The 15,221-nt window shown below is 37.1% G+C and overlaps 1 long non-coding RNA gene across 1 annotated transcript in view; it reads right to left on the minus strand.

Moving 5' to 3' along the window:
* Positions 1-15,221, minus strand: part of LOC134529078 (uncharacterized) — a 32,568-nt gene that overhangs the window by 11,913 nt on the left and 5,434 nt on the right. The gene's annotated exons all lie outside the window — the stretch shown is intronic.

A 15,221-nucleotide genomic window follows, 5' to 3' on the forward strand; every position in this document is an offset into this window, starting at 1 on the left:
GTGTGCCTCTCATCCCGGTGAACTGTCTGCTTACCCACAACTACACAGAACACAGATATCACAGACGGAATCCGCCATTCTCGTGGCCTGTAGTAGGGATATAGACCTGCAGTTGCACTAGAGTGTTTTCGGGAAAACCGGAAAATAAAAACAGAATGATCGGACCGGTATTCGAAGCAGGGTTCTCAGCAGTGCCAGTTCGGTGTCTTACCACTGCGCCTCGACGCTCCTTTAAGCCTGAATCACTTTAGCCCATCGCGTTCATCCGTCATCCGTCCGTCGATCCGTCAGACGCCGAGCGATTTACATCACTCCGCTCGTCCGTCGCATTACAGGTTATCCATAAAAGAATGTCCCAGTTTCAATGGTATAATATAACGGTTTAATTTAGACTATTTAGCACTAATCATACATCAAATTGAAGGTAAACTATCAGAGTTTTTTTTTACAAATCTATATGTTCACCTTCAGTTATACGGCACACATCCAACCTAAATTCCAAATTTTCCCACGCTTTGGTTAACTAGTCCGGTGTAATGGAAGCAATAGCCTCTTAAATTCTATGTCTCAACTTTGGCAAATCGTTAGGTAGCGTTGAACGTAGGCAAGATCTTTTATAAAGCCCCTAAGAAAAAAAAATCGCGCGGCGTTATGTCAGGTGAACTGGGAGGCCAGCGATAAAGAGCTCTGTCATCTCGACCATAACGACCAATACAACGGTCAGGAACTTCGACGTTCAACCACTCTCGTACATAGAGATTCCCATAGGGAGGGGCTCCATCTTGTTCTCAAATAAAGTTTACAGGTTCATCCTCTACTATTTCGGGAAAGAGTCATTATTTCTCATACAACAAAGCAGTAGTCGCGTATGCACTTATATAAAACTGTTTGACTTATTATTTAATTTTTAACTTGAACCAACACTCTACAACGCTTACAGTTGATACTATTAAATTTTATAACTGTGACATTATTTTAAGAACTTACTGTATTTTTATATTTCAATGCTGATAACTAATGAGAAAACGCACATAGGAAAAAAAATCTTGTGTTAATATATAAGTTAAACATTCAAGTAAAATAAGCACTTATAACAATTAAATTTTTTACTCTGGTATTTATTTTCACTTTCCCAGAGTTTCTATGCGTAATTAATTCACTTATGTGACTCGGGCCATTTTCGTTAAAAAAAAACTACACGTTTTGAAATGTGTTCAAACGTAAGTTAAAAAATAATTGTGGAAATAGTTAAACAATGAAACAAACTTTAATACCTTAATACTTTAATACCTTAGCCTATACCACAAAATCCATGCTGACATTTAGAGGTTATAATTTCACACGTTCGTCCTTCAAAAGTATGAAGTTACTAAAATTTAAACGGACTGACGGATGGAATTTTTCTGGCTATCTTACTGGCTGCAGGTCACGTGATAGACGGGTGGATGAAGGATGGACGAAGGCGAAGAGCTATTGTAATTCCAGCCCACGACAATGACTGTCTCTCTCGAAAAAAAATAATTCTTTGCTCAGACATTTATGTTCGACAAAGTTGTGGCTGTAAGTATTCATGTTATCTTTAAAAGATTTGTGCAATGGGAGCGCATGACTTGATGTAAGTTTTTGGACATATGCCATTGCTAAGAACTTTTTCTGTTGAAGAAAAACTAATAAATAAAATAAATAAAAATACACAAGAAAGACAAAAATCACACAAAATTAAGCAAACAATTGCTGTGCTTGTTTCTGTTTTGGTAAAACTATTGTATTTTTTTGTCTTTTCGTTTTGTCGTGTTTTTGTCTCGTTTCAACTGTTGTGCTGAATTATTTTGGTTTCAATATTTTTGTGTTGTCATCATTTGTGTGTTTTTTTGTTCACTTAGTACTTTTTTCTTTGTTTTTTCTTTGTTTGTTGACCATATTTCCGTTTCGGAATATTTTGTGGTGTTTATATTCTTGTTAACAGCAATTGTTTGCTTAATTTTGTGTGTTTTTTGTCTTTCTTGTGTATTTTTATTTATTTTATTTATTAGTTTTTCTTCAACAGAAAAAGTTCTTAGCAATGGTGTATGTCCAAAAACTTACATCAAGTTGTAAGTATTCACTAGTATATTCATTTAATAATACATTGATTCACCAACCAATAATTTTTTTAAACTAATACGCAGCCACACGCAATCAGTTTATTTATATACTTTTACCGCTTGATCAGTGATATTGATGTTAACACCGAAACAATATTTCATTCACATTTCTGAAATTTCTTTCTCTTTTATAAGTCAATTAGGAATATTGGCCTACGTGGTGGTACATAACGATTGTAGCTTTTATGTTTGAGCTGATTGAAATTAAACTTTAAATAATAACAAACCAATGATATGCATTTAATTGATATGGTTTTATCATTTAACACTAAGTTCAAAACTACGTTCTCCAGACTTTTGGCTTTGTAATATATCTTCAGAATACGAAATTATATTTCCTGCATGCAACATGTGTAAAATAATGCCCTTAATTAAATGAAAATCTTTATAGAGCTGAATCACAAGAATATCTAAGCATCAAAATTGGTTACAAAATATTAATGTAAATTTATATAGATATAACATCAGAAGATAATTCATTCTCATAACATTTAGAGTATTACGTTGAAAAAAGGGCATGGAGCAGAAAACGTTATACATCAAAAAGGTATGCCCATAAAACTGGTAATGAAGTTTAAATTTATTTTTAAAATTCAGTGTGAAAGGTTTAGTTCTATAATAACAACATCACAATATTTTTCATGGCTTCATTCACTGTATTTTTTTTAATTGATAATGACACACAACGTACAAAAGTTTATCTTATAACAGACAAGCACTAGATAAATTACAGTTTAATGCATTACAAAATTAAAAATAAAATTTATTTACAACAATCTACATGAATTTTAATGAAGAATTGGGAGAATTTTATTAGTAGTCTTACACATACATAACGCGCTAAAAAAAATAATAACTTTCAGAAAGTTGTTAGAAAACTTCTTATGTTAATCTTTTTATTTGGAAATCCCATTTTCTCGTCGTGAAAACTCTTTTAATGATTGTGTATGTATTAATGTATTGTTACGATTTACCGCGGGTTCGTAAAGGATAGCCCAATTAATAGATTTTATTTCACACACACAGTTTTATTTATTACCACTACTTGTCACTTACAAATAAACATCTAAATTGGCAAATAATTAATTACACTAAAATAAATGTCAATTCCCCAGTTACTCGTTCCGCACACCTCTCTGGGCCGCACCTCTGGCGCAACTCTCGTCGCAGCACCCCTCGTGGGTCTCCGCCGCGGGACTCCGTCGCCACACTCCGCCGCTGCCCGACGCACTTCCCCTTCGTCGACGATCCTACTCGACGCCTTGCTCGCAACTTCACTCGGGACTCCGCCACGCCCGCGACTCTATCGCCCGGAAACTCCACCGCGGGAAAACTCCCGACTCCACTGAACTCTCTCACTCCCTGCCCTGGAACCTTCGTCCAAGGACTTCGCCACTCTGCCGCACCCGCGGCACTATCGCCCGGAAACTCCGCTGCGGGAGAACTCCCCACTGAACTCCCAACTCACTGACTCAGACTCAGACTGACTCTCCTTATATAGCCCTTGGGTTCCCGTCCAGAACAATCGGGCATGTCTCCGAGATATCTCGCGACCTTCACCGTCGAAATGCCCAGAAACGCGTCGTGAGTCCTCGAAGGACGCGGTGGCTGCTCTAAGAACGCCGATAAAGGCGTCTGAGTCCTTTTATTCCGCAGTGCGGCCTCTTTTAAGTAACCCGATCTGAGGCAGGTGCGCGCTGCGACGGTCAGGATGTAGCGAGATAGTATGACACGAGATACCAGGGAGAGGATGCGGGTGGAAGGGGGCGCAGACAGGCCGAACGAGCGCGGCGACGCCAGCACTGCAGCCAAGCGCGATCGTAACATTGCCCCCTCCTTAAACCTGTTCGTCCCGAACAGGTAATGCATCTCCTCCTGGAGGTCCCCATGCTACTCGAAGTTTAGGCCTCCTGCCTTTTCTCCATCGCGGGCTGTACAGTCTCACCAGGTAACCCTCTCTCGCAGTAGATGTTGCTTCCCTCGTCACCCAGTGACACTTCTGCGTTGCTAATGCCCAATGTCGTTCAGTCAGCTGCCCGAGACAGACCGACCGTTGCCTTGGACGGACCCGATACTCTTGAGAGCATTGCTCGTTGCCTCCCAATGGTTCGCTTGTTTCTTCCCTTTTTCTCTCTGTTTGTTCTCTCGTAGCTACTCGTTCACAAAGCATTTCTTCCCAGCTCTTCTTCGTCTCTTCTTGGTTCCTCATTCCCTCTTTGTTCTTATGAATATCGTCTGGACTGCACTCAGTTACTCCTTGCACCATCTTCTTCACTCTTTGTGTTCTCATTTTCACTTCTCGGTCTTTCTTCCCCTGTTCTTGGTCCTTCTTCACCTCTTCTTGGTCTTCCTGTGTCTCTTCTTGGTCTTCCTTCGTTTCTTCTTTGCACTTCTCTATCTCTTCTTGACTCATGTACATCTCTTCTCGGCTTTTCTTCAGCTCTTCTGTGCATTTAGCCCTCTCTCTTTGGTTTATCTTCATTTCTTCTTGTTCAATATTCCTTACTTTGTAACTCATCTTCACTACTTCTATGCTTTTCTTCAGCTCTTCTTTCATCTTCATGTCCTAGCTGTTCTCCTCTCCTTGGCTAATGTCCTCTTCGCAGTGTTCTTCGCTGTTCTCTTCGCTGTTCTCTTAACTGTTCTCTTCACTGTTCTCTTCACTGGTCTCCTCTCGGCAGGTCTCCTCTTCACTGGTCTTCTCTTTGCTGGTCTTCTCTTTGCTAGTCTTCTCTTTGCTAGTCTTCTCTTTGCTAGTCTTCTCTTCGCTAGTCTTCTCTTCGCTAGTCTTCTCTTCGCTAGTCTTCTCTTTGTTGTTATTCTCTTCGCTGTTCTCTTCTCGGCTGGTCTCTTCTTGGCTGGTCTCTTCTTGGCTGGTCTCTTCTTGGCTGGTCTCTTCTTGGCTGGTCTCTTCTTGGCTGGTCTCTTCTTGGCTGGTCTCCTCTTGGCTGGTCTTCATTTCTCTGTTCTTCTCTTCACTGTTCTTCTCCTGACTGGTCTTCTGTTCGCAGTTCTTCTCTTCGCTGTTTTTCTCTTGGCTGTTCTTCTCTTCTATGCTTATCTTCACTTCGGCCTTCATTTCATTCCTCATTTCTTCTTGGCTATGCTTCAGTTCATCCTGACCCTTCTTCATTTCCTCTAGGCTATTATTTGACCCGCTCTTCTTTTCTTCATGGTGGTTCTTACTCTCCTTCCTTCCACTCTTCATTTATTCCGTAAAGTTCTCGATTTTGGTTACCATTTCTTTGTTATAGTTCTCCCAAGTGGCTCTTATTTCTTCTAGAGCAACCCTTATCTCCTTGTATTGCTCGTCAGTAAGCCCTTCAGTAGCCATATCTCTCTAAAGCATTTACTAATAATTAAACAACCTAAATAATAATTATTTTTTTAAATACTGTTCTTAATTTTAAATGACCTAGACGAACCTTCTAATTAAAATAACATAACTCTATTACATTCAAAACTATCATTGACTACAGTAAACTCAAACTATCTCTAGAGAATTACAAATTAACTAAATTTCTAAATGCTAACTTTACTCTCGAAAAACTAAATCCTATTTCTTAACTGAATCCTAAATCTATTAATTAGGGCTATCCCACTTCTGACACCAAAATGTTACGATTTACCGCGGGTTCGTAAAGGATAGCCCAATTAATAGATTTTATTTCACACACACAGTTTTATTTATTACCACTACTTGTCACTTACAAATAAACATCTAAATTGGCAAATAATTAATTACACTAAAATAAATGTCAATTCCCCAGTTACTCGTTCCGCACACCTCTCTGGGCCGCACCTCTGGCGCAACTCTCGTCGCAGCACCCCTCGTGGGTCTCCGCCGCGGGACTCCGTCGCCACACTCCGCCGCTGCCCGACGCACTTCCCCTTCGTCGACGATCCTACTCGACGCCTTGCTCGCAACTTCACTCGGGACTCCGCCACGCCCGCGACTCTATCGCCCGGAAACTCCACCGCGGGAAAACTCCCGACTCCACTGAACTCTCTCACTCCCTGCCCTGGAACCTTCGTCCAAGGACTTCGCCACTCTGCCGCACCCGCGGCACTATCGCCCGGAAACTCCGCTGCGGGAGAACTCCCCACTGAACTCCCAACTCACTGACTCAGACTCAGACTGACTCTCCTTATATAGCCCTTGGGTTCCCGTCCAGAACAATCGGGCATGTCTCCGAGATATCTCGCGACCTTCACCGTCGAAATGCCCAGAAACGCGTCGTGAGTCCTCGAAGGACGCGGTGGCTGCTCTAAGAACGCCGATAAAGGCGTCTGAGTCCTTTTATTCCGCAGTGCGGCCTCTTTTAAGTAACCCGATCTGAGGCAGGTGCGCGCTGCGACGGTCAGGATGTAGCGAGATAGTATGAAACGAGATACCAGGGAGAGGATGCGGGTGGAAGGGGGCGCAGACAGGCCGAACGAGCGCGGCGACGCCAGCACTGCAGCCAAGCGCGATCGTAACAGTATGTATTTAAATAATGTTGTTAAATATTACCTGTAATTGTATAGGTTGTTCGGAAACTCACCCGAAATATTTTATGGGGTAAATTTAACAGCTAACGCCATTTTCTCAGGGTGACAATTGATTTTGAAAATCATATTAAAATGTGGCATTCATACAAAATAACAAAAAAATTAAAGTTAAAACACAATCCTTGGGGAAGTTTTTAATTCTACGTTGTTATTCATCTTGTTAAAAAATATAACAATACATCATCTTCTTTATTAAATAATAAAGAGTGGCACCATATAATTGGAAAACAATAAAAGACTTCTCATGTTATTTATATATCATGCGATTTTATTTAAAAGTATGGCCTAATAATAAGAAACCTGTTTCGGCGTAGAACACGTACACAGAAGCCTGGAGTCTTTTCAGGAAATCTCTGGGGAAAATCTGCAATCAGGACGACCTGTCCATGATTCAAACTAGATCCGTACTGAGTACCAGTCCAGTGAGTTACCATTGCGCCACCTCGGTATATATACATCAAATAAAATGAGAGTGAATTTTTACGATGCGCGCGCACCATGCAACGATATTTTCACAGGAATAAGGCGGAACCACGTGTATGACCATAAACCCATATACAGTCACTTTCATAATACTTAGGGGACATGTAAAACGTATTGGTGTGCCAAATGAAACATTATGACGGTGAAGCTACCCTTGAATATATTTGGTATAGTAAAATAGTAGTAGTAAAGAATAATTTCAAGTTTTATTAATCTAAGGGTTCTGGTATTACAACAAATATAATACAAATTCCCTTACAATCTTCTGTTACACATCGTAGCGCAGTCGCTATAGTGCGTGGTTATTAAACTAAACGGCCTCGTAAAATAATAGTTTTTTTTATTTTTTAATTAAATATTACTGGAATATACAACTTGTGCTTCAATCATATATATGTATAATTTTATTTGTTTTTATTGGTTTATAGTATTGCTATAATATTATTAAATACTTAGCCCAGTCCATTGAACTGATTATTTCATACTAGCTAGACCTATTGATAATCTATATTTTACTTAAGTAATACTAAATTAAATACTTTGTTAGGAAATCAATGTCCATGAATTCGCATAGGTAATAATAAATAAAACTTATAATGGTACAACTATTGTTTAATACTTAATGATTTATAGTTATTCTACCTTTACGTGCATAATTTACAGCTTACATCTAAGCCGTTGTATGATACCACTAAAAATGTTGTATGATTGTATCTAAAAAATAATAGTACTTCGTTTGTAGGTTAACCACAAACCGTGATGGGTTCATTTGGCCATAATTCATTTAAAAAAAAAAAAGCAAGTATCAATAACATAAGAAAGCAAAAATGTTGTATTTAATAAGAGGGTGCTACTTATATAATTTAAAGCAGATGTCTTCAAATTTGTTAGCCTAAGGGCCACACCGACTCCTCCAACAAGTCTCAAGGGCCGAGGCCTAACTGGCGCTGTATAACAACATGCTGTAACACTGTGGCGTGCCGGATACCGGCATTTCCGGTCGGTTGGTGCTTGCGGGCCCTAATTTGGAGACCCCTGGCTAAAGGAAGGAAAGGTGGTACTATTAAAATTACGTTAATGTGGTAAAAATCTTTCCAGAAAAAAACAATTTTTCGGAATTTAACTATAATTGCAACTAATTTTTGACTCTTTGCGCAGTTACAAACTCTTAAATAAAAATGTCAAGCTTGAAAATCCCTCTCAAGATTTGAAAAAAAAAATATATTTAAGTGGTTTCTATGAAATATATCTCGATTTCTATGAGGATTCTACCGAAATATTTTAGATGAGTTACCAAACAATGTTTTTAATTATATGTGGCCACAATAATTATGACTGGAAGTTAAATTGCATAGTAATATAAACTTTACTAATGGATTTACAATTAATCTTTGAACAAAAATTCCGCTGTTTATATTGTAGACAACACTTCAGTTTCTTCCTTACTGTCCTATAATTTCTGATACACTTAATTAATCAACGTATTTGCATTAGGTATCTTGTGATTTATATCTGAAGTACATTAATGTCGATCGTTCCCTTTTAGTTAAATTTTGGCTTCTTCGATTTCTCTTAAATAATTTCTCTTGATTTTGTTCTATCTTTGTAAGATGAGAAATATGTGATCTTGAGTATAAAACAGTTTGATTTACACTGTTCTCCTATTAGGGTTAATGTAAATATCTTGAAGGATATCTCTTTGTGGTATATACCCTTTACCATATACCATATTGTCTGTCATAATTGTGCCACGACCATTTGTAGAACCATTTAATAGGAATCTTCATTATAATCGCTCATCAATTTATACACACGGTATCCTTTATTTAAGTTTAAGATTCCTCTGCAAAGTAAATATACATATGCATTTATTTCCATGTTCGCTACTACTCCGTCCATATTTTACCTCATAATTATTCACGTCTTGTGCCACATGATCATTATATAATTTTATCTGTAACAAAATATCATTTTTTTTGTTACACATACTGATATAAAAACCACTTGTTGAAAAATAATGCTATTTATTCTTTAAAAATATATTACTTGATAAAATCTAAGTAGGTTTTCTTTCTTTATGCCACATCATAAACAACTCTAGCGCTAGTGTGCTTTGTTATGTCAATCCATATTCTTCATATTCTTGACAGTGTTCTTGTTTTCAGAGAAAGCTTAAACATCTATGCCAGAGTAGCAGAGTTATTTTATCATAAAAGTATCTCTTACAGCTTCAAACAGTAGTCTGTATTAACTGATTTTTTTGAAGAAAGAAGAGTCCTTTAAATGGTTTGTGGTTATGCAACATTAATCATCGTAGTGGTGGTGGTGGTGATGGTGGTGATAATGGTGATCTTGGTGGTGTGCATGATGACTGTGTTCAAAGCCTGTAGATGTACCAAAGTGTGGAGAAGGTGGACTGAAATCGGGAAGAGGTGGACTGAAATCTGTAGAAGGTGGAATGAAATTTAGAGGTTGTGGATTGGAATCTGAAGGAGGTAAACTGAAATCTGGAGAAGGTAGACTGGAATCTGGATCAGGTGGACTGAAATTAGATGGAGGTGGACTGAAATCTGCAGGAGATGGATCTAACTTTGAAGGAAGTAGACTAAAATGGGGAGGAAGGGGATTAAAATGAGAAGAAGAATATAAATGTGGGGAAGGTGGGTTAAAAGGTGAAGGTAATGGATTTAAATGTGGAGGCGAATCTAAATGAGGAGGAGTTGGCGCCAAATATAGAGGAGGTGGATCTAATTGTGGAGGAGGCGGATCTAAATGAAGCGGAAGTGTATTGAAATGCGGAGGTGTTCTGAAATCGGCCGGAGTATGCTCTGAATGTGGTGTAGGTGGCTCAACTTGCAGAACAGGGATTTGGAAATGTGGTGCAGGTGGTGGTCCGCTGTATGAGGTCGGAGACGAATCGCAGGCGTCACAGCAGCACCTCAACAAGCAGATCACTTGCCCCATGCTGGCATGCTACCTGCAACAATCACTACTTGTACCAAAAATGGGCAATTGTATGTTCTGTGCCAAGAAATGTGTGCAAAAATTGCAAAGCAAATGGAAATACATTCTACTGATGACGCTATACGATTAAACACAAATATGCTGAAAAAAAATTGAAGATTTTCTGTACTTTGACTAATAAATATTTGCTGCAAAGAAATTTACAGGCATTCTTACATTATTAATTTATCTTCTTTACAATTACAAATATTGCTACAGTAAATAAGGAAATTCTAGGCATTGCGTATGGGTACTAAATGGCATGAATGAAAGTTACTAACAACTCGACAGGCTACAGGGACATACGTAGGAAATACATGCCGTAATGTTAGAAATTTTCTTGCATTTTGCCTGCAGTTTATATTTTGGTGTGTAAATATAACTGATAGTGTTTTTACAGTATTTTTAACTAAAAATTAACTTTAGGCCAGAATCATAAAATCAGAATAAGGACAGGATAGTGGCTGTAAACTCGTTCTCGTGCTATAAAATGATAATATCCCTACGATCCACAAACGGAAAGAATGCACGCCAATTCAACATCTCAAGCTTAGAGGCGATGCAGCACGTGTTACGCGAGGCAGTATCACCCTTCGCGCTCCCAAATTACTATTCCCCGAATACACACATATGCTTCCTCTAGACGACAGCCTCGGTGCTCAAGACTTAGAACTCGGTCTCAAACGCTGATTTGGTTACTTAATTTTATTTTCATTAATATTAATAAAGAGACGTCCCTCACAAAAAATAATTTTTGTACTTTTACAAAATATTCTTTGGTAACCAGTTGTCAAAAATAATTTGTGATACTACAAAAAACTACTTAAATTAAAAAAAATGTTACTTGGCTTATAAAAACTGTTAAATCTTGGTTGGTGTTTAGTACAATCCTAATTTTTTATACCTTGGAAAATATAATCGAATATTCAACTATTGGCCTTTATTCTTTTATCATGCTTATTAATGCGCGCAGTTAATACTGGAAAGTTATTTAGGGAACGGTTTACAAACAACTTAAACTAATGACAAAACTGAGATAACACAAAGCATAAATGTCCAGGCAAAAATTCTAACCCAGTAGTAATGCGAACATATTTTTTTTTAGTGATACAGTTGCTTCCTTGTAAGTGTACAAATTCACAAATATTTGTAATTATACATAATAATTTATGTTACATTTACAAAACTTACTGTGCTATAAATTTATCACGACAGATGTCTTCAATTTGTCATTGGGTCACAGATTCTGTCCCTAGATATTTTCTTACTTTATTTTCTAGTTGTAAAAGGTCTCGTAAGTGATAATTATTATGGCGATGAATTTACGGGAAAGTTCCTTCAGTGCAATTACTAATGGCATGAAAAATTAATACCCAACATTGCGCGTGAGACCGAGCCATAAATTTTACTCTTTTTTCTGTAGGATTGGTTGCTCGTGGTTAAGTGACCAAGTTTACGTCGTCAAAGACTCTAGGAAGTTACAGTCACGAGAAAATTAAGGAAAATGAAGACTATAATATGAGTGCAGTTGCCACCCATTTAATGGATTATGCAGTGTTTCCATAAAATATTGTCCCAGATAAAAAATTTAAAAGTATAATCTGAAAGCGTTGTAGAGTGTTGGTTCAAGGTCACAATCAAAGAGACATTCAAAACAGTTCTACATAAGTGCATGCGCGAGAACTGCTTTGTTGTTTTCTTACTTGCAGGACCACACTTATGCAAAATGGCGACTCCTGAGCGCAAAGAATTTTGTGTTCTGCCAGTTTCTAACAGTGAATCAATAATTTCAGTTAAACGTGCGTTTCGTTTAAAGTTTAATTGTGATCTCCCATGTGATAACAAACATCCACCGATGGTATAGGCAGTTCTAAACGACCGGATGTGTTGTAAAGGGAAAAGTATGGAACCTTGTGAGAGCTTCTTACCTGCGTAGTGCTGAAAAATTTTTTCGGAAAACAAGTCTTGAATTTCAGTTCCCAAAGAGGACCGCGTGGAAGGTTTTAAGAACACGTTTACACATGCGTTCATGCCGGTTACAGTTGCTACATGGTTTAAAGCCAGTTGACTATAGTGTACGTTGAAACATTGCATTTCAAGTGTTTGAGCGGAAGGATGACCTCTTTGATCGCGTGGTGTTCAGCGATAGGTCAACATTTTTGATCTAAGTGGGAAGGTAAATACCCATAATGTTCGTATCCGGGGTATCAACGTGCTCATAAACTTGTAGAACACCAAAGAAATTCCTCGAAAATTTCCCAGAGTTGAAAAGGCCATTGCTTCCATTGCTCCGGACTAGTTAACCAAAGTGTGGTACGAATTGGACTGTAGGTTGGATGTGTGCCGTGTAACTAAAGGTGCACATATTGATCATAAAAGTAAGAAAAACTAGGTAAGTTTACCTTCCCACTGATGTATGATTTGTTGTAAATTGTTAAAATTAAACTGTTATAAGATACCATTGAAACTTGGATACTCTTTTATGGACACATTGTATTTCTGAACAGGTGTCCTTCCCCCATCCCAAGAAGGGTTACAGGGAATGGCACCATGCAATGGGGACTTGAAAAATCTCTATAGCAGTGGGAAAGTTATTAACGTGAAAAAACTCGGTGGCCACAGGAAAAATCAAACACGTTTTCTTCTCACGGAACTATTTAGTCATGTCCACCAGTACATGTGCGCGATCAAGTTGATATCATGTGTTTATTGGTCGCTGCCACATTTCTCGCCGGATCAAACATGAATCCCAAAGACGTTTTACTATCTGCTTTTAATTGGCTTCTAATCCATTATAATGTATCAAACAACACGTGTTACAATACTACACTGTAATTTTTTAATAAACATATAATTGTAAAATGTTTACATTCACACGAAAAACAACTGTATCTCTACAGAATAGTTTTCGCAGTTATACTGGGATCGGTTCTTACCCGGGAATTTATGTCTTGTGTAGTCCCAGTTCCTCCAATAGTTAAAGATATTTTTAAACCGTTACCTGAATAGCTTTTCAGTATTAACTGTGCATATAAATAAGTTTGATAAAGAAAATCAAGAACAACTATAGAATATTTGATTATATTTTCCATTTTTCCATTGTTAAAAGGGCTTGAATTAAACATCAATAAAAATTTAAATTACATGCGCTTTTCATAAGCAGTACTCAGTTTTACGACGTAAAACTATTTTCATACATGCAAAAATAACCATAGACATGCGTTGTACAAAGTTACAATATCTTTCTTGTAGAATTACAAACTATTTCTTGGCAAATGGTTTCTAAATAATAATTTTTTTAAAGTACAGAAATTATTTTTATGTGCGTGGAGGTTCAGTATACAATCATTTGAATTCTATTCTGTCGTCAAAATGTAACACGAATCATGAAGGTCTTAGTTATCACATAACATCATTAAGTTATTTTTATGTTTGTTGTTGACATTTGAAAACAATTTTATTTCACACACAAATATCAACTATTGTTTTAATAAATGATTAAAGTTTTCACAGTCTGTCACATTTACTGCTCCATTTTACTCAAACCACAAGGAGACATGACGCAAAGCACTGATTTTAAAATAATGTATAACTTATTATTTCATTAGATCTATTTAAGATTTAAGGCATTTTTCAAACATTTTAAGCGTAGTAAAACGAACGTTTCACGTATAATGATTCAACATTAAAAAAAGATTTGCATTCGCAGTTCAAACAAAATGTGCGCTTACTCACTCTCTTTTACCTTATGGTTTACAGTGTTACCAAAAAAACACAACAGGATGCAACTTTATTAGTTCAGTATATTTTTTGTTATCTGTCGCTTTATAAGCGCTCCAACAAAATGATCACTTAAAAAGCATAAAAATAATTTAAATGAAATAAGTTATGTTTGATTAACATATGCAGCACTACGCAGTTAGGCGGTACACGTGAACCAAGAGGTGTTTATAAGCTCACAAATAAGGGGGAGGGATAAGACAAAGAGAGAGAGTAAGAACGAGTCTTTTAACACTCGCCAGTGATATGTAACATAATCTCGGTAGCAAGCAAAAAACCCGTTACGTTGAGTAGAGTTAAGAGCGACCGTTTTTTTTTGCTCTAATCCTCGAGTTTGCAATTTTTTCTCACGATTTCTCTGCCTGTATTCTCACATGCACTCTGCTCTTGATTTAACCATCCCTCTAAATTAAAAAAAAGAACAAAATATTATAGATTCAGGAAGTTATTATTATAAAAAATTTGTATGTGTTTGTTTTATAAATACCTAATTCTTTAATTTATCATGTACCAATTTAAAAATGATTAATTAACGTGGCATCAGAAGGAAGGAACCACAAATTTTAAATAAATAACTTATTTATTAATACTCACTTTATACAAATAACTTCCAGGAATAAATTCGTATCATAACTATGTATTTATAACGTATTAGGTGCGTTTGATAAAATATGCAATTAACAACGACGCAATAACGCAACACGCCATAAATCCAAGAAAAACACGGCGCTTAAAAGCACCAAACCGACAACACGAAATTGAAAAACAGTTGAAAACTAATTTCTTCCTCAGGCTTCTTTCATTAAGTCATGTTTATCATGAAAACATATTAAATGTACATGATGTTATAAAAAAGTTATTTTCTTTCACTGTGCAAAAGTTTAACAAAGAAAAACACCATGTTTATAATAAAAAAAATATCGTAGCCTTCTATGCACATAATATCTGCGCTTAAGTTTTGGAACACTTCACTTCCAACATGGCCCTAGAAAACGCAAGCCAAAAACGAAAAAACGTTGAAAGTTAAACAATACTCCATTGCTTTATTGCACCTTGCGTAGTATATAAACCGGTGCTCTAAAATTAAGCTGCTGAACCTTTTGCTTCTTGCTTTATTGCGTTTCTTGCGTAGTTTATAGGCCCGGCCTTAGAAATGTCACATGGCAATGCGTCGTGCTGTTCAATGCCAAACATGATAAATATTCGCAAAATATGTTTTAAAGTACATACAGTTCTGGACGCGAATCACATGCGTACTTT

This window comes from Bacillus rossius, chromosome 1, assembly GCF_032445375.1.
Source record: "Bacillus rossius redtenbacheri isolate Brsri chromosome 1, Brsri_v3, whole genome shotgun sequence".
Lineage (NCBI taxonomy): Eukaryota > Metazoa > Arthropoda > Insecta > Phasmatodea > Bacillidae > Bacillus > Bacillus rossius.